The sequence below is a fragment of the Sciurus vulgaris genome, assembly GCF_902686455.1.
Source record: "Sciurus vulgaris genome assembly, chromosome: 10".
NCBI classification, from domain to species: domain Eukaryota; kingdom Metazoa; phylum Chordata; class Mammalia; order Rodentia; family Sciuridae; genus Sciurus; species Sciurus vulgaris.
This window is the reverse complement of record NC_136470.1, coordinates 86,117,948-86,144,006: the sequence shown is the minus strand read 5'-3', so window position 1 is coordinate 86,144,006 and position 26,059 is coordinate 86,117,948.

Sequence of the window (26,059 nt, the reverse complement as noted above, 5' to 3'; positions counted from 1 at the left end):
AGGCTCCATGGTGTAATGGCTCTGGAATTAGTAATAATAAAACATTAGTTACACTGGTGAGTAATGGTTTTATTTAAAACAGGATGAAAATGTTAACTCAGTGATGTCCAGGGTTAAATGTAAGATCTCTAAGTGTGTCCTTGTGGTACATTAGGTTGGTGTTTGAAATTCATATAACAACATGCATTTTGCTTAGTAGTTCTACTTGCTATTTTATCTGAGTCTCAAAATCCTTCTGGGAATGCTTGCCATATTTCTTTTGCTGGCAGAGGAATTGAGGCTCAAATGAATTTGCTGAAAGTCACAAAGCTTATAAGAAAAGTCAGAGCCTAGGAAGTTAGGAAGCAGGGTCTGATGCCAGCCTTGGCCAGTTTGGGTACCTGTGTAACACTCAGTTGCCATGAATGAAGGGGGATCACACCTGCTTCATGAAGATAGAATGTGTAAAGTACTTAGCATACAGCCAGGCACTTACTTAAATGCCTAATAAACGTTAGCTATTCTTATTCATTTTTTACCTCGTTTTCCACTACAACGAATGGGTGCTGACAGACACAGCCACAGGCGACCTCTAACTTGCGCAGTTCCCCATACCACCCAGGAACATTTCCCCCAGCAACCCAGTCTGGAACTTACCAAGTTGTCATGTCCCTCCCAGCTGTGCACACTGGGTTTTGAGGTTTTCCTCCACTCCTCCCTTTCCTTCCTCCTGCCCTTAAAGCCAACACTTCAGCCTGACCCCTATCTTTACCTTTCTGTACCTGAGTCCCAAACTCACCTGGGCTCAGGAGCTTCTTAGGGGTGGGGCCTGTGTATGTGTGTGGGGTCTGTGTATTGTGGGTCAGAAGGGAAAAAAGAAAAAAACACTGATCTACTTCCTCCATCATTTTTCTCTGGGGTACCATTTAGGTCAGTTTTTTTTGCGGTTGTGACTAAAAGATCTGACCAGCACAATGGTAGAGGAGGAAAAGTTTATTTGAGGACTCAGTTTCAGAGATCTTAGTCCATAGAGGGCTGACTCCATTGCTTGGGGCTCAAGGTGAGGCAGAACATCATGGTGGAGGAATGTGGTGGAGGGATGTGGTGTAGGGAAGCATCTCACATGAGGATCAGAAAACAGAGAGAGGTCTCAAATATATACCCAAAGCCATGTCCCAATTCCACCTCCTCTAGCCACACCCATCACTTCAGTTACCACTCAGTTAATCCTTATGAGGGGATTAATGCATTGATTGGGTTAAGATTCTTAACAACCCAGCCATTTCTCCTCTGAACCTTCTTTGCATTGACTCACATGTGAGCCTTTGGGGAACACCTCACATCCAAACCATAACAGGTACCCCAGCTCACTCTCTCCCTGGACTTGGGTCCCTAGTTCCTTTGCCAAGAGCTCCTGCTTCCAATCCTAGGGCCAAGCTCCCCAGAAGTCTGCTTTCTCTCTGAGACCTGGGAAGGTAGCCGTCCTCTGGGCTCAAGCACTATAAGCACCACCTGGGAACTTGCTAGAAACACAAATTCACACGATCCCACTCCAGATCTGTGTGTGGAATGAGAACTCTGGGGATGCGACCCAGCAACGTGTGTTTTTACAAGGTCCCCGGGCAATTCCAAGGCACACTCAAGTTTGCAAATGGCTGTTCTAAGGAAACAATGTAAAAGGAAGCAGAGGGCCCCAGCATTCCACTTTGCATCTTGCCAAGCACCCGCAGGACCTTTCAAGTTTCTATCAAAGGCTGACTGTATGCTGGCTCTGGGGACTGGGAGCTGAGGCACAGGGAGGTGCTTGAATAGCTGAATTGTGCTTTGTGAAGAGGGAGGAGGACAGGGGCAAGGACATGATGTTTACTGAGCACCTAATGTGGGCCAGCCTCCTGGAATCTATTGTTCCTTTGATTTTTAGCCTGACGATTTGATAAAGTAAGTGTTATTTATTCCTTCATTTTTTATGGGGACTCTGAAAAGTTAGCTTTGAAAGAAGATGAAGAGGGGAGGAGAGATATAGATGCAGGACCACAGAATGGACCACGCGTGGGATAGATTGCACATGAGGAAGGGGATGAGATCATCTTGTTGAACAATTTCATGTTGCAGATGGGAAATCTGGAAGGTCCACATCTACAACTCCTAATCCAGTGCTCCCCTCTACTTTATTAATAAATAGTTGTCTGCATTTAAAAAAAAAAAACATTTAAAAATTTTTTATGTTGAAGATTTTTTGGATTTAAGGAAAAGTTCCCTTACATTCCCTCTCTTCTTCATGTAATGGCAACATATTTTGTACCATGGTATAACTATTGAGAACTTGTGGGCATTTATATTTTTTATTTTGAGGTAATTGTAGATTTGCATTCGGTTATAAGAAAAAACACACAGCACTCGTGTGTGGCTTTGCGCAAGTTTCCCCGATGAAGACATCTGATCTAGAACTTCTGTATTTGTGCTCTGGTTTTACTCTTCTGATTCATCCTCACTCTGGAGAAAGTTCTCAAATTTCCTCTGAGGAAACAGAGAAGCCGGAATATAAAGAGAAATGATAGTGAGGAGGGTTTTCTCAGACAGGAAAGTGGCGTCTGCTTCTCTAGGACCAGTCATTGCTTCTCCGGGGACCACCACAGAACCTCTGACTCCCGGCTCCTGCAGGTGACACCAGACACCTACGCTGGCGAGAGGAGGTGGGAGGGGAGCAGGGACAGAGACGAACCCCTCCCACACTGAAACCTTGCCTTGGGAGAGTTCTTGAAGGTCAACCACCCAATTCTTCATATGATGCTGAGTTTCAGTCAATCTCTGCTGTACACCTTCAGTGCTGGGAACTCACCCCATCAGCAACTTTGGACTTGAGAGTAGAACTGTGTTTCTGTGTTTGCTGCTGTTTTCCTGCCTTCAACACAGTGCTCAGTGAGTACCTGCCAAGTGGGTACATGAGTGAATGAACTAATGCAGAAATGCATGCTGCCCTGCTTGAGAAGAAGCAGGCATTGACTTCCTCTGAAGGGAGGTAGAGGCCTACCTGGGATTCTGCAGTCATGTGCAAGACCAGCCTGTTAGGGATAGAGCCAAGCTGGTCACCGCTCTGCAGGAGCCCTTGGAACTTGAGAGGAACCAGAGTCCTCTAGGGTAAGAAGGCTCTGGGGATGGAAAGATGACAACTCTTTCAAGTGTTTTGGGTGCCAACGCTGAGTGCTAGCCTCTCTTCCCAGCCCTGACTTATTTCATTACTGAGCAAGTTGGGAAAAATTCAATTTATATGTTCCTGGGCTATTTACATAATTCTCAGCAAAATGCCACCATTGTGTAAGAGCCATTTGACGTCGATGGCTCTGCTACACGTTTTTTCCATTCTTAAAAGAGTCCCTGAAGGAAAGCCAACTCCTCCACCCTGTAGAAGGAGGGGGGAGGAGCAAAGGGTACAGTTGTCTGTGGCTGGGTCTGCCAGGTGCTGCAGTATCCAGGAGACTTTCAGTGAGGCTCAGAGGTGAGGTGGAAGATGGGGCGGGACAGGAGCACTGTGGGCCACCACCCAGCCCTGTGCCACGGGGGCTCTGCCAGTTCTGCTGCAGGACCTTCCTGAGGGGGAAACAGCTCGAAGGGTTGCTGAAGGCGAACGAGGCACTGTGCAATGGGAAGATGGACCTTCCAGGGAAAAGGGCACCTGGGCTTGCTTTCTGCTTCCTCCCTGTGTGCCTCAGTTTCCCCTTCTGCAAAGCCTGAGTCTGTACTCTGTTCCATGATCTTCATGGGTCCCAATAGTCTATTTATTCTTGGACTTGCTGGGCATACACCTGTAATCCCAGAGGCTCAGGAGGCTGGAACAGGAGGATTGTGAGTTCAAAACCAGCCTCAGCAACGGTGAGGTGCTAAGCAACTCAGTGAGACCCTGTCTCTAAATAAAATACAAAATAGGGCTGGGGATGTGGCTCGGTGGATGAGTGCCCCTGAATTCAATCCCCAGTACCAGAAAAAAAAAAAAGTAAAAATATTTATTCTTGGACTCTATTTTATGTTTCATTATGAATATTATTCAGCACTGCCTAGACAAATATAATTCAAAAAATATTGTTACCACGATCCTCAATAAGAGATACAATTCACAGACCAACTTAGTATATGCAACAGAAACAATGGTTTCATAAACCAATACTTACCCTTCCTATGGGGACAAACATGTAGATCAGTGGAATAGAAGAAAGAATCTAGAAATAAGCCCACACATTTATGGTGTGTTGATTTCCATCAAGGTGCCAGAGTAATACGATAGGGAATGACAGTCTTTTTGAATGGTGGTGGGACAACTGGATATCCATATGTGAAAATAAATGCATATGTACATAAGTACATAAACTTAGACACTTCACATGATGCACAAAAATTGATTAAAAATGCATTGCAAAGTCTAAAAGCTAAAAATAAGGAATGAATTATGTATACATGTAACAATAGGGACGATTTTCACAGACATTATGTTAAGCAAAACAAGCCAAAAACAAAAGACTAAATATTTTATGGTTCCATTTATATGAAATTTCTAGTAAAGCAAAACAATAGAGACAAAAAGCAGATCAGAAGTTTGCTGGGATTGGAAGACTGTAAACAGGAGGCTGGGAGAGCTTTGTGGGGCAATGTAAGAGTCTGAAACTGTGGTGATGTTTGCATGGCTTTGTCCATTTACTAAAATCCCTCAAATTGTACACATAGTAGAAAAACTTAATGGTATGTAAATTATAGCTCAAGGACTTATAACAACTAAAAAAAAATTAAACCTAAAGGGTCAAGATAATAAATGATTTGTTCATTTGCAGTGTGTGCTCTAGATACAATGAATTAGTTCTCAACCTTCTTTACTACTTTACTAGTCTTTCTTCACATCATTATATATAGATGTCATTTGCAAAATGACTGGTCACTTTAAAACACTAAAAAAAAAGAATAGGTATAGATTATACTGATCAGACATTTTGAAAACTAAATTTTTTAAGAAAAAGTGTTATAAATCTAAGTAACTTTTCCTTTTTTTTTTGTTTTTGTTTGTGTTTTTGAGATACATTCTGACTATGTGGTACAGTCAAGCCTTGACTTTCTGGGCTCAAGGAATTGACCTTCTGCCTCAGTCTCCTGAGCAGCTAAGATTGCAGTGCCTGGTTCTCTACATTTTTACATATAATATCAACCAACTAATAGACCATCATTAGTCAGGGTTTCAAGTGTGTAAGTTTGTTGTGTTCACTGAAGGCCCGATCTGATGGTTCTGAATGTCCATGGAGCATGCTGAGGATGAGAACCCGTGGCCTGCAATCTAGTTCACCTGTCTCTTAGCCAGCTGAGTGTCCCAAACCTAACTGGCCATCAGGATGATTCAGGGAGCCCCACCCAGACCTAGGCAATCAGAATCTCCCAATATGATAGGGAGTGGGGTCTTAGGTTTCTATTCTTACAAAGTTAGGGATGTGTCTGAGCCTCTTTCGTGGTCACATCTTTTGCTGGAATCAGTTCTGAGATAGATCACAGAAAGCTAGTTTCCAACTGTGGCTAAAATACCAACGCTAGCAAATAGGTGTCTTTTTAAAAAAATGTACAAAGTGGAGCGTAGACTGAGTTGTCTCCACAGTGACACCTTGTCATCGCTTCACCTTCATCTCTTTAGAAAGGAGGGAGGAACAGGGTGGGCTCGAATCTGACAGCTGAGAACCCACACGGAACCCTTGAATTCGTAGCCTTTACGAGCCCCATCATGCTTTCAGTCAAACAGGGAACACCATTCATTCATTCTTTTAGTTGCTGGCTGCTGTTAGGTCCCATCAGCCTCCTGTACTTACACATACCAATTTTTTTCAATTGTTGCCAACACAATTTCACCTTGCTTTTATTTTTTTTCTTTAAAAAAAATTTTTTTTTTTTTTAATTAGAGCCTTATAATTACAAATAGTAGTTGGGCTCATCCCAACAAACACACAAGCATGGAAGTCAATTTCAGTTCATGACGCCCTTTCCCTCCCAGGCCCCCTCCCCTCTCCCCTTCTCCATCTTTACTCTACTAGACTACCTTTTGCTCGTCTATTAATTTATATTTGATTGATCCTTTATGTCATCCTATCCTTCTTTCTCCCTTTCCTTTATTTTACTCTAGTATATGAAAGAAAACATTTGATCTTTGAGTTTCTGAGTTTGATTAATTTTACCTAGCATGATATTCTCGATTTCTATCCATTTACCAGCAAATTCTTTTTTATGGCCAAGTAGAACTCTATTATATATATTTATATTTATCTATGAATATATATATTTATGTAAATTTATATATTTATCTATGAATATTTGTGTATATATATATATATATATACACACATGTATACACACACACACATACACATGCACACACCACAATTTCTTAACTCATTTATCTATTGACAGGCATTTGGGTTAATTCCATAGTTAGTTTAACTATTTCTTTTTTTTTTTTTTTTTTGGTACTGGGCATTAAATTCAGGGAGGCTTAACCACTGAGCCACATCCTCAGCCCTTTTTTATATTTTATTTAGAGACAGAGTCTCACTGAGTTGCTTAGGGCCTCACTAAGTTGCTGAGGCTGTCTTTGAACTCATGATCTTCCTGCTTCAGCCTCCTGAGCTGCTGGGATTACAGTGTGCCACTGTCCCTGGCAATTTAATTATTTTCACATGATAATTTTAAAACCAATGGCAGAGGAGGCTGAGGCAGGAGGATTGCAAATTCAAGGCCAGGCTCAACAACTTAACAAGGGCCTAAGCAACTTAGTGACCCTGTCTCAAAATAAAGTCTAAAAGGACTGAGGATGTGGCTCAGTGGTAAAGTGTCCTTGGGTTCAGTCCCCAGAACAACAACAGCAATACCGCACTAACTGTGGAGTTTACAGTTACACCATTGAAGTGGGTTTGACTAAGCCAGTTAGTAGCCTTCACTCCAGAGTCTTAGGTATTTTTGAATCCTCACACAGTCGTTTAACCTACCCACTATTTCCCCCAGATTTACATCAACTCAAATTCTACCCAGAGAGCTTTTGTCGTCTGGACATTTGTGTTTTCTCCACCTTTACTCAACCTGCAAACCTACTTCCACTCCCACGTTCCCTGTTCTACCCACGTGCCTCGGGGAGGGTCCTCCTCCTCCCGTGGGGCTCCGGACCCCTTTCCCACCTCTGGTCCTCAGGAGCCTGCCTTCTCCAGTCCTGCACCCCGAGTCCTGCATCTGCTGTGTGGCTCGGCCTGCTCAGCCTCCAGGGCACAGGAAGACGCTGCACCTCCCTGCCTGAAACACCAAACCCTTCTCCAGCCCGGCACCCCCCGCCCCATCCAGCCCGAGTCAAGCGTCTGGAGAGAGGCGCTTCTCCTAAGCTCGGTGTTCCTCTTCTCTGGCGGGTTCCTACTCTCTGTTCTCTGGCCTTCGTCCCAGACAACATTAGGACCCTGTGGTTACCCAAATCAATCAACCCATTTCCTGCTCATAGCTAATTTAACTTTTTTGTGGACTCTTTTCTCCTTAAAACAATCTTTCTTCAGTTTGGGGCACTGCTTGGCCCTTTCCTTCCCACACGGTGGACGGCTTCTTTTTGGCCCTTTTACTCCCCATCCCTGACCCACTGCCTTCGGTCCTGGGCTCCCCGCCTCTCACTCTTCTCTGTGCTTCTCTAAGACCCATCTGTACAAGAAGCACCTGAAGAGCTTCCTGAGCGATGCTGGCATGTACCTGGGCCCTTGTCCAGATCCTCTAGCGGAGGCCTGGGAGTCTGCATCGTAAGCCACCTTTCCGGGAGGCCGTGAACCTTCCCCGGGACCATGTTCTTCGGTGTTTGCCGGCCCATCATCTCCATCGCTGCCTACGGCCCATCTCATTGCTGTCTTCTTTCTTTCTTTATTTATTTTCCAGATAAGTCAAATATATGCTTTGCAAAGATTTTTTTCCCAATCTGTGATTCATCTTTTTTTCATTAATGATGTTTTTGCTTTTATTTATTTATACACACACACACACACACATATATGTATATATATATTTGTATACGTATTTGTTTTACATATTTATGTCTCATATATATGTATTTGTTCTTCGGTTATTTTGACAGTACAATGTATAATGACATATTATATGTACATGGAGCATAACTTCCCATTCTTGTGGTTGCACATGATGTGTAGTTATTCATATATGAACATAAAAAAGTTACATCCTATTCATTCTACTGTCTTTCCCATTCCCACTCTGCCTTCCTTCCCCCCATTCCCGGTGTGCAATTTGGTGATTCTCCACTCACCCTGCCTCACACTGTGAGTCAGCATCCATGTATCAGAGAGAACTTTTGGACTTTGGTCTTTTGGGGATTGGTTTGTTTCACTTAACCTGATAGTCTCCAGTTCCATTCATTTACTGACAAATACAATAATTTCATTCTTCTTTATGGTTGAGTAATAGTCCATTGTGTATGCATACCCTGTTTTCTTTATCTATTCCTCTACTGAAGGGCATGGCACCTAGGTTGGTTCCAAAGCTTAGCTATTGTGAATTGAGCTGCTATAAACATTGATGTGGTTGCATCACTGTAATATGCTGATTTTAAGTCCTTTGGGTCTATGCCAAGGAGTGGGATAACTGGGTCAAATGGTTTCATTCTAAGTTTTCTGAGGAATCTCCATACTGCTTTTCAGAGTGGTTGCACCAATTTGCAGTCCCACCATCATTACTATCTTCTTAAAAATCCTTCATGGGGATCTGATCCCTAACCTCCATATTCTGGCTAAGTACCTTTTGTGATTTGGCCCTTGCACAGTTCCTGGATTGTCTCTTGAACTCTTGAATGTAGTCTGTACTCCAGGTACACACTTAACACGCCTGTCCACTCACACCTCTGAGCCTGGCTGTTCCTATTGCCAAAATGCACTCCACCAAGTTTCGTCTAAACTCACCTTCAAATCTCAGAAACAGTTGTCAGCTTCACAGCTTGAGCCTAGTGTGTTCTCTTTGCCTGTAGGGCACCCGTGTGAGGCTTTTGCTCAGTACTGGGTCTCCTACCAGCAATGAGTGCAGTATGTGATCACATCTCCTCTCCAGGCTCATAGCACAGAACAGGAAGGCAGGTGTGCAAGGATGCTGTTGGCCCAAAGGCATGCTTTCCTGGGTGATGGGTGCTAGACACTCATTGGTGCCTGGGTGTGAGGCTCCAGGACAGGCCCTGGGGGATAGAATGTGAACGCTTTCTGGATCAAGTGTCTCTTGTTAAGTGAAAGTCAGTACTAATCACCTGGTGGGGAGGAAATGCATTGTGCAGAGTTGAAAAGAGTTCTGGAATAAGAGGGAAGGCCTAAGTCCACTGGGCTCTGTCATTGGAAAGTAGTGTGACACGCTGATCACACAAGGCCTAAGCCAGGACTCACAAGTAGGAAAAGGGGGGACTCCAACTTCAGCTGGGGGATTCTTGAAAAGATCAGAACTCAGCAGCCTGGTGAAATGTGCAGTAACAAGTGGTGGCCACCAGATGGCAGCAGAGTATTTCAGTAAAGCTTGGGCCTTTGTCTCCATTACTTATGCCTCTCCTGGCTGGTCTGCTAGAATTTGGAGGCTGATGGGTGCCACCAGCTTCACCCTAATCTCTCTGGAATATACAGGTAGACGTTCTCATTTAAAAAATGTGTTTTGGTGGACTCGATGAAACTAGTCACTTGTTGTCTTTTGATAGGCAAACTTAAAAGCAGTCCCTTTATGCCTACAGGTATGTTTTGGAAAGTTAGTATTTTCATCCTGAAGCTCTGGTTCAGATGCCAAGTGCTGGACATGTGGAGGGAGAAGCTCGGCTCTGGTCTCTGTGGGACCAACTCTCTATTCTTCCCTCTCTCGGGAACAGGTATTGATCACAAGAAACTGTATCAGTGGCCTTGTAAGAACCCACTTCCCATCCCTGGAGCTCTGGGCAAAACTGGGAAGTTGGGGGAACTGAAGAGATCATTCTAGATGGTCATGAAGCCCGATTTGAATCAGAGACCTTTCTGAGGATCTGATGAACCTTATGGACTCTCCCTTCCAGAATGTTCATCATCTGCATGTTGTTTTAGCATTTCCTCAGACTGTTTGTTCAGGGATCCAGACTATAGACGACTTAGGGTTTTTCTCAGTCCTTAAGAAACCAATGTTTTGTAGTCATGTTTCACGACCAGCTATGTATAGCAGCAGCAGCAGCAGCAGCAGCAGCAGCAGCTTCCTAATTTGTAGTAAGACTAGACTCTTAGTTATTGCCTCTGGAGAAGAAGTAGCGGAGGTGGTTAAGTCCCACTATTTAGGTGATGGTATCCAGAGAGTGAGGCATCCTTTGCATCCTGGCTTTTCTCTGCCCTGTAGAGAGACTGCATTCTGAAGTTCTGTTGCAGGGGAGGCTAAAGAGCCACACATATCTCCAGCCGGTCTGCTGGGAATGTGCCTTGGCTGCACGGAAAGGAAATGGGACCTGCCAGGTATGGGTTCACAGCTCTGTGCTGAGTCTTATTTGTGGATCTTTCTTTGTCCAGGAAGCCCCACAGACTCTGCCTGCTTCTCTCTGCTCTGTGCAGCTGCTCTGGACCCTCACACCTGTAGGGTTCTTTGCATTCTGAAACTAGTAACCTAGAAGCATGATAGGAAAAGAAATAGCAATGGCCTTGAGATTAAGAGTCTCAGTCTGGTCCTGGCTGCCATTTATTAACTGTGGGACTCTGGGCCACTGATTTGGGGATTATGACTCTTATCTTCTTCTTGTAAAGTTCCTTTATCTAACAAGTATACATCAAGTGGCTTTTATATGCCACTCAATGAATGCCCCCCGTATGGTGGACACATGAATAAAACAGACACGATGGAGGTGATAGTCCAGGGTTGTTAAAGAATCAAATCAAATCACCTTCTCTTAACTATGAAGTACTCTAGTGACATACTCTTCCTTCTGCTTTTGTTTGAATGGTTTTATGGATGTCTGTGGCAGGAAACACAGACTCAGGGTTGTAAATGTCACAAATATGAGGAAGGTATCTCCAAACAGAGTTGATGGATCTTGACCCTGGTCCACAGAAAACCGTGGACCAGGCCTTGCCCATCCGTTTCTTCCTTTGCAGTCTTTCCTGGGAAGATAACTTGGTGGCACCGGGACCATCATTGTTCAAACAGAACACAAAGTCCTCCCTGTGGTTTGGGTGTGAAAGCGTGGTCACACAGAGAACGCAGGCAAGAGGGTGTTGCTGGTCTGGCTTCCCAGGGCCTCTTTCGAGCCTCATCCCCACAGGGTTTCTGCCTCCAACCCCGCTGCCCTCACCGTGTCTGCTTGCTGGGTCTCCAGCTTCATGCCCTGACCCAGCTGGAGCCCCACTCCTTACCTCTTGTTTTCTCTAACCTAGTTGATTCAGTAGGGTGTAAAGTGATGGAAATAAAACAGAAAATTATAACCTGTACAAAATGAGACATGTTTCTAGAGAACAAGGAATGAATTTCAGAAAAAGCAGTGAGGAGTTCTGAATTCCCCTTTCCAAAAAATCTGTTTCCTGTCTGGCTTTTCATCTTCCACACCAGTTCCCTACCTCACTGCGCAAAGTGGTGACGAGGTCTCACCTTGTTTCCTGGCCCTGCAGGCTTGGGGCTACCTGACCTCATTCAAGGGCAAATTCCAACTCACCTAAAACGAAACCTCTTTTTTCTCAAAGCCCCCTTTCACAGTCCAGGTTTTCGAGGTGTGCGGAGGTCACAGCTGGTTTCCACCTTCTGCCTTTCCCCTAGCAGTTCTTGCATTTGTCCCCTCCTTGGCCACCTTTGTAGAGGATTGATCACTTTAACTGTTTGTGTCTCCCTGCATCCGTGCCCTCTGGTTGTATCTCTCACTGGTACTTCAGGCTTGGCTATGAGACTTATGGAGACAATTTTATAACATCAGAAAACTAATGCCAAGAGGCTTTAAAAAGCACTTGGTTTCTCTCTTGGACCTCTGCCACTGCCATGAGAACATTTTTGGCCTAGTCTGCCGGAGAGCAGTGATGGACATGTAGAAGATGTCCCCACCAGCCTACCAGCTGACCAATCACACATATAGTGACCAGTCAGACCTGGTCAAGTTCAGCCCAGAGTCCAGCAGAACCAGCCAAGGTGACCTGTAGATTTATGAAAAACACTAGATAGTTAGTTATAGTGTGACTTATTACACAGCAGTACCTAGCTGATATAAGTGTGCTCAGGTCAATATCTGGTCTTCCTTAGGTTAGAGTAACGGCAACTCATTGTTAATTCAACATAACCCATCTCCTGACTGCCCAGCTAGAGTCTCCAGATCCAGCCTCCACTCTGCTGTCAGACTGAACTGAATTATTAGCCAAAGAGACCAGAGGATCTTCTGGTCCATTACACAGATAAGAAACCGAGGTATAGAGAAGCAAAGTGGCATGTCTATAAAGATTTAGTGCAGCCCCCGTCAGCTTCAAAACTGGAAAATTTTCTCTAAATTTTGCATTTGAGGTTCTTTCTCTGCACTGGAGATCTGGTCAGAATCACTCATCCCATTTCACGAATCACTCATTCATTTCATGTTCTGAAGTGTCTATTCCATAGCAAGTTTCCTGATAGAAAATAGCTATTTTCTTTTCATAGAGGAACATTTCAAAGCTTCAAATACCTTTTCTAGGAAGTTAAAATGACTGGTGTGCCATCACCAAAGAGCAGCAAGCTTCCCGGGTGAAGGCTTCATCTCTGCTTCCAGGGAAGCACAGAAGAGCAGAGCTTCCCAGTGACCTCTTCTTCTGTCACTCACTCCCTTCTTCTTTTGTTTCCCTTTGCTCTGTTTGCAGAAGGACCCGGGTCTCTCGTGGTCTGAGAGGCAGGTGGGTTCCTACATCCTGAGATGGCTGTCCTCAACCTATTAAACAATGCGTATGAGACCCCCTTGCCTGGCACGCTCATGGGTTGCCAACACTTCCAGTCTGAAGCATTAATTCCATATGTTTTGCTTCTTTAAGAAGGTAAACAGGATGAGGGTGAGGGTGAAATTACAACCTTGACTGCACCTTGACTTAGCAGAAAACGCTTTGTAGCGCAGCGCCCTTCTGACTACAGGCTGCCACACTGCTCTTGTGCAGGCTCTCCAGGGTCACAGACGGGAGCCACTGGCTCTCTCCTGGCCAGGGCAACTCATGTGAGCCCTCCTGGGCATTGGCAATAGCCACGCTTTTATTTTGTATGCATTGTTTCCCCACAGTGTCCCGAGTCTCCCAGGCAAAGGGATAACCCCAAGCACTCTATCAAGGTTTGCATTGAGTCCTGCTGCTTCACATGGTCCTGCATTTCCATAATTATAGACAGTGTAGGTAAAGTGAATTAATTCTAGTAATGAGGAGCTGGAGGACCCTGAATTCCCATTTCCCACTCTTAACTTTTCTTCATCTTCAAGAGTCCCCTCCTCTGAATTGGCTCTGCCTCTGGGTTGCAGCTGTAAGTGAACCGGCTGCAACTGATCGGCAGCCGAAATCCATCTGCCCAGAGGACTCCAGGCTAGAGAACAGGGCTCCTTCATATCCCAAGTGTTTAGAAGTAGAAAATATTACCCCTAGTCTTTCCTCCACTCCTCTCTCTCAAAATACCCAGCCCCCTTACTGGGTGATTCTAGATGGACATGGGGCTTTCAGACCAGACCTCCTATGAGGGGCCATGTTCACCCAGGAAAGAGTGTGGGTGTGAGGAGTGCCGACTTTGGTGTCCTGTGAAAATCATTCAAAAAACTTATTTTCCTGAACAGAGTGAAAAGACGAGGAAGGGAGGAAGAACTAATGAGTGAGGGTCTGAGGATGGATCCTTCTCTTATTTCTAAGACAATGGGAAAACGTGTCTGGAATGAAGGACCTCCATGTTTATGTACAAGGCTGACCTCCAACGGTGTCCTGAGGTCCTGTGAGCTGCTCCCCTCCAGCTTAGCCTTCCCCTGTCCTTCTAGGAGCTCAGCCCCCTAACCGTGCTATTGTTTTTGACCCCTTGTGCCACAGGTCCAGCCAGCCATGAAATGCTGAAGGACTCCACCTCCGTGACACTCCTGGGCTCAGGGCTCAGGGCTCAGTGTATAGGGCTCAGGGCACAGGGCACAGGGCTCAGGACCCAGGGCTCAGGGCTCAGGGGAGCCTGACCATTTCTCCCCTGTCCACTCCATGGCATCGGGGCCACCACCATCCCAGCAGGATGATCGCGATGGCCTCCTCGCCCTCCTCCCCACGTTCACCCTCGCACCCTACTCTATTTTAAAATCTCAGCCAGAGAGGCCCTGCAAAATGTCTGTAGCACTAAGTCAATTCCCTTGTAAACCTTTCCATCAAAAATTATTAAACAATCATTTGGATTGTCTACTGATCATTAGAAGGATCGTATAGGCCGTGCTGAGTCTGCCCGCCCTTTGTTTAGTAGCATTAACTGCTAGAAGTTCTTAGGTTTGGACTTAGTTCTCTTATTTACTTTTAATGACTAAAAAATCCTGGAAATGAGGTAAGAGCAGAAATAGGCTGAGATTTCTTTGAGGTTATTAATTTTTATTTCCTCCTAGCTAAATTGGGCCTGTGGTTCTCCTGAGAAGCAGAGCAGTGATTTTAGCAGAGCCCTGCCAGAGTAGATCCAAGGGATCCATCCAAGGCTGGCACAAGAGAGCAGTTTGACAGAAACTGAAAGAGCCCAGCAAAGTCAACGGGACATAAATGAGGCTTGGACAAGCTTCATTAACCTGCCAGTATTCCCAAACCTCCCCGCTCATCTGTTGTCTTCCTTCCTGGGGTATCTTCCTTCCTGGGGTGTCTTCCACCAAGGTCCTAGATCTTTATGCTGCAAAATCTGATCTGAAGGACCGAGGTAACGCTGATGATGGCCCATGATTTTTGACCATTTATTTGGTGTCAGACCCTGTTCCAAATATTTTATATTCACTCACTTGCTTATTCACTCATTCAGCACATATTTATCAAATATTTATTACATACTTAAAGAAATGAAACAGAAAAACCAGTCCTTACACTTTGACATAGGGAGATAGAACATGCATAATAACCATAGTGAATAAGTATGTTATGTTAGGAGGTAATGGCGCCGGGGAAGAGGAGGGAAGCCCTTGGGAGCAGAGATTGCAATATTAAATAGGTAATCAGGTAGAACTTATTGAGGAAATGATATTTGGATGGAAATGGAATGGTAAGAAAGTGATCCCTATGGACATCTGGGGGCATGGTGTCTTGGACAGAGGGACTCACCAGCGCAAAGATGTTGAGGTGACAGCAACTTGGGTACTGTAGGACCAGGGAAGATCCCTGTGACTGGAGTGAAGGCAGGGGAGAGGTAGGGAGGTCAGAGGCATAAGGGTCATGAGAGTCAGAAGAGAAGAACCTGTGGGAAGATAGCAAGGTGCCAGGGTCAAGGTAGGGAGACGAGCTCAGAGGACCTCAGGATAATTCAGGGGAGAGATGACGACAGCTCAGCACAGAGGTTGAGAAAGGTTTCCATTTCAGATGCATTTACGCGTAGAGTCAGCAGGGCATCTGGACTTGGTGAATCTGAGGCATGACAGAAGAAAAAGGCTAAAAAATGATGCCAGTTTGTCCTAACCACCTGGAAGAATGGAGCCTCCCCTTACTGAGGCAGAGAAGAATGCTGGAGGAAGAGGGGGAGTTCTATTCAGGACATGCTAAGTTTGTCCCATTAGAGGGGACGGCTGGCCATGTTGGTGTGGAGTTCAGGGAAGAGAACCGACTGAAGGGATAAATTTAGGGTTCCTTGGCACAAAGATGGTCGTTAAAGCCTTGAGCCTAGATGAGTTCACCAAGGAAATGTGTATGGGGAAGCACCAAACCCAGGGCCCTGGGGCCTCCAGCACCATAAGTCTGAGAAAAGATGAGCCACCAGCTTGGGAGAATGAGAAGGAGCAGACAGAGAAGAAGGACCAAGACAAGGGGCTACCATCTCCTTCTCAGAAGCCAAGGAAGGAAGTGCCTCTGGGAAATGATCCTCGGGTCCAATGTCACTGTGGCTCAGGTAGGAACAAGACTGAGAATGGACCACTGTGTTTAGCCACGGGGAAATCACTGGTGACTTGGAGAAGAGCACTTTATGTGGAATGCGGAGCATGAAAGACTCATTTGAGTACATTTATGGGAAAAGAGGAGCAGAAGAATTGGAGGCAGAGAGTATATCAACACAAGAATGTTTTGCAGCAGTGTTGCAGAGAAAAGAGGGTGGTGCAAAGCAGAAGGCGCCAAAGAAGTGAAGCATTACTTTTTCTTAAGATGGAATAATGAGCATCCTACGTGGATGCTGATGAGCATGACACAGTAGAGGGAAAGTCAGCACTGCTGGAGAGGAAGGAGCATGTGCTGGAAGGGCTGGACCGCTGAGGAGTGCGAAGGGGCAAAGCTAGTCACTGAGGTGACTGAAGGCAGCGTTGGCTTCTGTAGTTGTCCACTAGGCTGCCATACAAAGTACCAAACCTGGGTGGCTTGAGTAATACTCAGTTCTCATTCACAGCTCTGGAGGCTCAAAGTCCAAGATCAGGTGGGGCTGGCCTTTCCTGTGGCCGTGAGGGAGAATCCAGACCCTGCTTCTCCACTGGCTTCTGGTGGCGTGCTGGCCTTCATCGCTGTTCCTCAGCCGGCAGGCTCATCACTCGGATCTCAGCCTTCATCCTGACAGGCGTTTTCCCTGTGCCCCCGTCTGTGAATACAGTTCCCCCTTTTTAAAAGGACTTGTCATAACGAATTAGGGACCCACCTCACTCCAGTGTGATTTCATCTTAACTAATTAAATCTGCAACAACTGTATTTCCAAATAAGGTTACATTCTGAGGGGGGAGGGGATGGTTTAAGACTTTAATATAAGAAAAGAAGAAGATTTTTTAACATATGAATTTTTGGAGGATGCAATTCATTCCATAACAACTTCAGATAAGAAACGGACTATTCATCATGAGTAATAGGAAGGAAGATAGAGTAGTTGTTTGAAAATGCTGGCAGGTTTATAGATATATTTGTGAGAATCCATAAAAATGCTCTTTTGATTACTTTCATTTTCTCAGAGATGTGAAAAGCAAGGTCATTAGCTAAAGGTGTGAGCGGCAGATGGAGAAGAAGGGAAGTTGTGAAATTGTTTCTAGCAGGTGGGAGAAGGAACAGACGAAGGAAATACTGCAGGCAGCTGGATGGCCTTCAGGGCACAGCCACTGTGTCTTGTATCTGAAGCCGTTTGTGTGGTCATGAATTTCTTTCCAGCTCACTCAGCAGCCCAGGGCAGAGAGCGATGATTAAAAAGGTCTGTGGTTTTTGCAAAGTGAGAGCAGCACTGGGGGTGGGGTGGGGGAAGGAGAGGGAAGGGAGCCCAGAGTGAGCACAAGGAAGCCGTAGTGATAGATTCTGGAAATAAAATCAGGGAGTTGGGAGGCCAGGCCCCTCTGCTGAGATGGTCTGATCACTTCAATTTTGCAGATGAGAAGTCAAGTCTTCCTGAGGTTCAGTCAGTGGCAGAAGCAGAATCCAAACCCAGGCAGTGAGACTCAGAGCCTGTGCTGTTTGCTCCCTAGGGACACATGGTGGGAAAAAGTAGGGGCATCAAGTTGGACCTGGGAGGCTATTCCCATCAGCAATGCCTTCCTGGGATACTCCACAACTCCAGTGACTCCTCCCTCTGAAGAAGGATCTTTTCTCTTTTACTTTACCAATCTCACATCCTCCCTGTCTTTTTTCCTATAAAGGCATACAATGTTGCACTGTTGACAGTCTTTTGTATTTTTTTTATCACACTCTGTAACCATCGTCATTTTCTGATGACAATTATTATTTCTACTTTTAAGACAAGATAATGAGGTTTTAGAATCCTGAAGAGATGAACCCAAAGATTGGTTAATAGCAGACCTAGACTTCAAATCTAAACTTCAAAATTTATTTATTTATTTACTTATTGGAGTAACCTTTAATTTATTAACTTGAAACACTTGCAGATTTTATTGGGCAGTGAAAAGTAGTACAGAGAAATCCCACATACTATTCACCCCCTCTGTCCAATGGTTATAGCTATCCATCACATACTTATACATGACTTTATGTGGCTGAGGTATGCTATGGAAACTGGCATGGGAATTAGGTGTGTGTATATAATTCTATGCCATTTTATTCATGTGTAGGATCATGTAACACCACAGGATCAAGATACAGAACTATCCCATCACTACAAAGGTCTTCATGCTACCCCTTTATTGCCTACCCAACCCCTTACCTTACCTCTACCCTGAACTCTGGAAGCCATTCACGTGTTATCCATCATTAAATTTATTTTTAGAAATGTTACATAATTTTTTTAAGTGACAAAACCCAAATGCGGCAAGAGTACAGAGAAACTGGATCACTTGTACATTGCTGATAAACACATAAAATGACATTCTGAAAATAGTTTTGACAGTTTCTTATAAAGCAAAACATACTTACCCGTATGCCCCAGGAATCACACTCCTGGGCATTTATCCCAGAGAAATGAAAGTTTAAATTCAAACAAAAATCTGGACATGAATGTTCATAGGAACTTTATTTGTATGTGGGGTGTGATGGTGCACACCTGTATCCCAGTGACTTGAGAGACTGAGGCAGGAGGATTGCAAGTTCCAGGCCAGCCAGGGCAACTTCACAAGACCCTGTCTCAAAAAATAAAAAAGGTCTGGGAGTGATGCTAAGTGACTTCAATCTCCAGTACTGAAAAAAAAAAAAAAAAAAAAAAAAAGAAAAAGAAAAAGAAAAAGAAAAAAAAAGTTTTGTAAACATCCAAACCTACAACTAGAAACAACCATGTGCCTTTATTAGAATAATGGTTAAAGAAACTGGTACATCCATACCATGGGTTACTACTCAAAATAAAAAAGAACAAATGATTGCTGCACATGATCTGGATGGATTGATCCTAAGGGCATTATGTTGAATTGGGAAAAACAAACAAACTCAGATCACATACTGTATGATTTCATTTATATAACATTTTTTCCCCCACATTTTTTATTGGTGCGTCATAGTTGTACATACTGATGGGATTTGCTGTTACATATTCATTCATATATACAATACACATATAACATATAATTTAACCAATATCACTCCCCAGCCCTTCCCCCCTCCCCCATCTCCCACCCCTATAGGTCCCTTTCCTCTACTGAGCTCCTTTTGATTAAATTTATTTATTTTAATATGCATAATTCATTTTTTATTATAGCATTATAGTTACACATAGTAGTTGGGTTCTTTTTTGACAAAATCATATATGCAAGGAATTTGATCTTAGTTCCCACTTTCCTTCCTTTCCCCTATTCTCCTTCCTCTGTTCTACTGATCTTCCTTTTGCTTATTTATTTACTTATGATACTTTCTACATATACATAAAGGTGAAATACCCGTTGGTACATTAGTTCATGCATATAACATATTTGGTTAAATTCATTCCCTATTTTCTCCCCTTTCCTTTCCTTCCTCCCTCTTGTTCTCCACTGATCTTCCCTGTATATTTATGATCTCTGACCCCTCCTTGCCCACCTTCTTTCCCTTATTCTGCTCTAGCTTCTACATATGAGAGGAAACATTCAATTCTTGATTTTCTGAGTCTGGCTTATTGCCCTTAACATAATATTCTCCATTTCCATCCATTTACCAGCAAATGCCATTATTTCATTCTTCTTTATAGCTGAATAAAGCTCCATTTTTATGTATACCACATATTCTTGATCAATTTATCTATTAATCTATTGATGAGCATCTGGGTTGATTTCATAATTTGGCTATTGTGAATTGTGCTGCTATAAACAGTAAAGTGACTGTATCAGTATAGTATTCTGATTTTAGTTCCTTTGGATACATACCAAGGAGTGGGATAGCTGGGTCACGTGGTAATTTCCTCCTAGATTTTTGAGGAATCTCCACCCTGCTTTCCAGGGTGGTTGTACTAATTTGCAGTCCTCCAGCAATATATCAGTGTACCTTTTCCCCCACACCCTCACTAGCATTTAAAATTATTTACAAATATTTATGTATATTTGTCAATGCAACCCCCATCAAAATACCAATGAAATTCTTCACAGAACTTTGGAAAAACCATCCTGAAATTCATTTGGATGAACAAAAGACCCCAAGTAGTCAAGACAAATCTGAGCAAGAAGAGAGATGCAGAAGGCATCACAATATCCAATCTCAAATTATACTACAGAGTTATAGTAGTAAAACAGCATGGTGTTGGCATTAAAATAGACATGAAGACCAAAGGAACAGAATAGAAGATACAGACATACACCCACTTGCTGACAGCCATCTGATACTTGATAAAGTGCCAAAAATATATATTGTAGAAAAGATAGCCTTTAAATAAATGGTGCTGGGAAAACTGGGTATTAATTTGCAGAAGAAACTAGATCCTTATTTCTTACATTACCAAAATGTCAAATCAAAATGAATCAAAGACCTTGGAATTAGACCAGAAACCTTGTCACTGTTAGAAGAAAACAGGGTCAACTGTCTATCACATAGGTACAGACAATGACTTCCTCAATAAACCTTTAACTTTAAATTCAATGCTATTTCTGTCTTCAGAAATACTTCCCTTTTAAACATAGTGTTTTCCTGAATTTGAAATAAGACGAATTTGAGAATAGATTAATCCTTGACTTGGAGTTGTCACGAACTGAGGTGAGCAACATTTCTGGAATTTTGCAGAATAAATTCAAGCAATGATTATGGTGTTAGAATAACTAACCACTAACACATTCACTTGCCTTTCATTCTTGATTCTAGATACATCATGAGTAATACTTAATATAAGAAATGCTGGTTAATGATTAAGTAAAGAGGTACACCCATTTTTTTTTTTTTTTTGCATCATGTTTTAGAACAACAGGTCAAATCGTCTTATTTGTTCTAGGGACTATCTTTCAATATCAACAGAGATATTTCTGAAAATTTGGTAAATATCCCTGGTAAAGTTTTTTCAATTGAACATTCAGTTATTTCACTAAACTTTCATTGAACCCTTGGTATGTGCTTGGAATTGTTTTAGGAATTACATCTTTGCAGTTCATAACCCATCAGGTAAGATGGACCTATAAACAAATAACCTGTATATGCTACAGGAGAGAGGGTTGCTAAGAAGCACTGAGGTGGGCTCAAACAACTGCCCAGGAAGAAGGCTGACTTCATTTTGGAGGTGACATTTAAACATCCTGCAGGAGATTTCTAGGCTGTGCAGGGGAATAATTACCTAGCCTTCATAGCTGTCTTCCCCAGAATAGTCTTGGCAGGACCTCCATACCTGTAATGGCAACCCACACAGCACACTAATACTTTAAGACAATCAAAGAGCAGAATGATTTCCTCAGCTCAGGGAGGCCATGAAATTCGGGAGACAGACACTGTGACCAATGTGATTATGGGCAGAAAAGATCATGAGCAAGTGGAATAGAGAGTTCATCGGTGCTTATTGTAGGAGACAGTAAATCTACCCAGGTTTGCAGTCAATCCTGTCTTTCTCCAACTCCTAGAAAAAAATCAAAATCTTCCTGATTCAGAGACTAGAGAACACTGGTTTTGGGGTGACTTTGCCAATGACGTGTTCATTGATAGATTGTTGGCCCACCCATTTTTCCTTCCTGAGCCACAATTCAGAAATTATGAAACTAATATTAAGAGAGGATAGATAGTAAAATTGTCACGCAGTCAGAGTCATGAGCCCTGATTGTCTCTTTTTACTTTTAAATATAAAGATCTCTCCATGAAGTTAACCTGTAGAAGCATTCCACACATTCCAGTCAAACTTTTGTCCCAGAGTAGCAGGTAAAATTGGAGCAGAGGCAGATCTGAATAGAGGTTGCAGAAAAATTCAAACTCAAGGCCGCAAACGGGCACAGCCAAGTCAAAATGTTAGGGCTGAACCAATATCCTTAACACTTTCCCAATATCTATCTAGCGTACGTTTTGATCTGGTGGCCGTATTAACCCCAGACTAGCACATCTAAATGAAAAGCTGCTACCAGAATCCTCTCATTCTAGGAGAGCTCTGCTTCTTTTCTTTCTAGTGGAATAAATCCTATTCTTTTGCATTCATCTTTCATTGTTTGTGGATTTCATTCTTCAAATCGATGAGACAAGAACCTGGAGAGAAATTCACAAGACCTGTAACTTACACAGACTCTATCCACTGACAGAAACAGAGAATCTGGTTTTGTCTCAATTTCTGGTTCAATATTACTAATTATCTCTGGCAGTAGGCTTTTGGATTTTGTCAATATTTGTATTTTACCTTTTTTATACTTTTCAAATTTCTTCAATGAAAGTTCTTTACTTAATCTTACATATTAACTAACCCTAAAAAAGTAAAATAAAGGAATTGAAATAAATGGCTTCTAAATCAATTTCAACTCAACATTTGGTTTTAAAGAAAGAAAGAGTGGAGACAGAAGAAATAAGAGGAGAGTGTACAACTTCTGGTGACAATAATACATTCTGTCAAGAATGCTTTTTTGAAGTGACTCTCTTTTATTTAGTGTCAGGTCTTGTCACCCTAGAATAAGGAGAGGCAATACAGCAAAATGTTTAAAGATCCTTTTGACTTTGAGTTAAGTGGTGGCTGGGTTCATATGCTTCTTATCTGTCTCTGAGCCCAGTACTAGTAAAATTTGGAAAGAGGCCCAGTTCCTCTTCAGGTGAGCTTTGACAGGATATTAGCCAGACCAAGGAGGTGTCAAGACCCACTGCTAGTGCTGCCAGTCCTCACCTCCAGCTGCCTTCACTGTGCCAAGCAGCAAACTGCTGACCCAAGTGTCCTCCTACAGGATACTGCCTTTGAGTGCTGTGGCTACAGAGTCAGGGAAGGACTGGTGACCCCCCTAGAGTAACCAGAAGCCCCACACCTAGAAGTATGGCCACAGGTACAACTCATTTCCAGGAGCACATTTTATTTCTGTACCACAGGACTACAGTCAGAGTTTGGTAATGAAAAAACACTTTCAGATGACTTTGAAAGAAACTTCTAATACAGATTCGAGTATGTTACCAAGAATTGATGAATATTTTTTTTTTATTGTAAACAAATGGGATATATGTTGTTTCTCCGTTTGAACGTGGCGTAAAGGCATACCATTTGTGTAATCATAAATTTACATAGAGTAATGTTGTTTGATTCATTCTGTTATTTTTTCCCTTCCCCCCACCCCTCCCACCCCTCTTACCCTCTATACAGTACTTCCTTCCTCCATACTTGCCCCCCTCCCTAACCCTAACTCTAAACCCTAACACTAACCCTTCCCTCCCCCCCCATTATGTGTCATCCTCCACTTATTAGTGATATCATTCGTCCTTGGCTTTTTGAGATTGGCTTATCTCACTTAGCATGATATTCTCCAATTTCATCCATTTGCCTGCAAATGCCATAATTTTATCATTCTTTATGGCTGAGTAATATTCCATGTATATATATACCCCAGTTTCTTTATCTACTCATCAATTGAAGGACATCTAGGTTGGTTCCACAGTCTGGCTATTGTGAATTGAGCAGCTATGAACATTGATGTGGCTGTATCTCTGTAGTAGGCTGATTTTAAGTCCTTTGGGTATAGGCCAAGGAGTGGGATAGCTGGGTCAAATGGAGGGTCCATTCCAAGTTTCTAAGGAATCTCCACACTGCTTTCCAGAGTGGCTGCACTAATTTGCAGCCCCACCAGCAGTGTATGAGTGTACCTTTCTCCCCACATCCCTCGCAACACCTGTTGTTGCTCGTATTCTTGTAATCGCCATTCTAATTGGGGTGAGATGGAATCTTAGGGTGGTTTTGATTGCATTTCTCTTATTACTAGAGATGTTGAGCATTTTTCCATGTTTGTTGATTGCTTGTAGATCTTCTTCTGTGAGTGTCTAGTCATTTCCTTAGCCCATTTGTTGACTGGAACTATTTGAATTCTTGGAGTAGAGTTTTTTGAGTTCTTTATAGATTCTGGAGATTAGCGCTCTATCTTGAATTATGATTGGCAAAGATATTCTCCACTCTGTAGGCTCTTTCTTCGCATTGCTGATAGTTTCCTTTGCTGAGAGAAAGCTTTTTAGTTTTGAATCTATCCTAGTGGTTGATTCTAGCTTTTATTTCTTGTGCTATGGGAGTCCTGTTAAGGAAGTCTGGTCCTAGACCAACAAGGTGAAGATTTGGACCTACTTTTTCTTCTATAATCTGCAGGGTCTCTGGTCTGATTCCGAGGTCCTTAATCCATTTTGAGTTTAGTTTCGTGCATGGTGAGAGATATGGGTTTAGTTTCATTCTGTTGCATATGGATTTCCAATTCTCCCAGCACCATTTGTTTGAAGAGGCTATCTTTTCTCCATTGCATATTTTTGGCACCTTTGTCTAGTATGAGAAAATTGTATTTCTTTGGGTTTGTGTCCGTGTCCTCTATTCTGTACCATTGATCTACCTTTCTATTTTGGTACCAATACCATGCTGTTTTTGTTACTATTGTTTTGTAGTAGAGTTGAAGATCTGGTATTGCAATACCCCCTGTTTTCACTTCTTCCTGCCTAAGGATTGCTTTAGCTATTTGGGTTTCTTATTCTTCCAGATGAATTTCATAATTGCTTGCTCTATTTCTGTAAGGTACACAATTGGGATTTTAATTGGAATTGCATTGAATTTGTATAGCACTTAGGTAGTATGGCCATTTTGACAATATTAATTCTTCCTATCCAAGAACATGGAAGATTTTCCATCTTCTAAGGTGTTCTTTAATTTCTTTCTTTAGTTGATGTATAGTTCTCATTGTAGAGGTCTTTCACCTCTTTTGTGAGATTGATTCCCAAGTATTTTATTTTTTTCGAGGCTATTGTGAATGGGGTAGTTTTCCTAATTTCTCTTTCTGAAGATTCATCACTTATGTATAAAAATGCGTTGGATTTATGGGCAAGAATTGATGAATATTTAAGAAAGAAATCATGAAAGAAAGGAATGAAACTTAGCCAAGAGAAAAAGCATGTTAAAAGAGAGAAAATTCAATAAATAAAATACAGAAAATAAAATTAATATTAACATTTATGAAATAAGGAAACAGACTGTTCTGTAAAAAAAAAAAAAGATCTAGAAATGAAAAAAAAATTGTTAAAGAAGAAATCAGTAAATGAGTTGCAAAGCATTCTTAACAGGAGCAAAGAGAAAGTTAGTGGCTATAAGACTGAGTTGAGCACCCTGACAAAACTTGGAACAGGAGGAGCAAGAGAGAACACATGGAGAAACTAAGACCCTTGGAGTATAGGGCCGAAGTGCCAGTGTGTGTATATGAGAGTCAACATGGATAGAATAGACAAAATGAAAAGGAGAAAAATCAAAGATGTAATAATATAAGAGAATAGCCTGGGGCTGGAGCTTTTAGATGAAAAGGGCTCACCAAGTTTCTGATAAGAAAAAGTGAAAAAAAACAACCCTACTCATATTTTAATGAAATTTTGGAAAATCGAAAGAACAATTTAAAAGTTTCCAGAAAAAAAAAAAAAAAAAACTACATATAAAAGAGAACGAATCTTACAATGAACAACAAGCTTTTGATTGTGAATAATGGCTACTGGAGACATTGGAATTATGTCTTCAATGTCTGAGTAGAGCTGACTTTGACCCTAGAATTCTGTACTTACTCAAATGATCATTGAAATGTAAGGTCCCCAAATGCATTACAGAAATACAAAGCCTACACAAAACTCTCATGAGAATTTCTGAAAACTTTAGTCTGTCGAAATGCAAAAGGAATATAAGGGGAAGTCAGCAGAGAACAGTCCTGAGTAAATCACACATACACACAAACACACACACGCTTACTTGTAATGAAATCAAAATAAATGCCATTAAAAATCAATATTATGCCAGATCCCAAATATAAAATATTCCTTTGTAGGATGTAGGAAGAAGGAAATGAGCATTTTTATTGTTAAAAGTGGGTAAGAATATACATACAGTTTAATTTTAGATCATACAAAAATGGTTATTGTATTGTTTGGACTGCATCAAGAAGTACAAACTGCTTTTG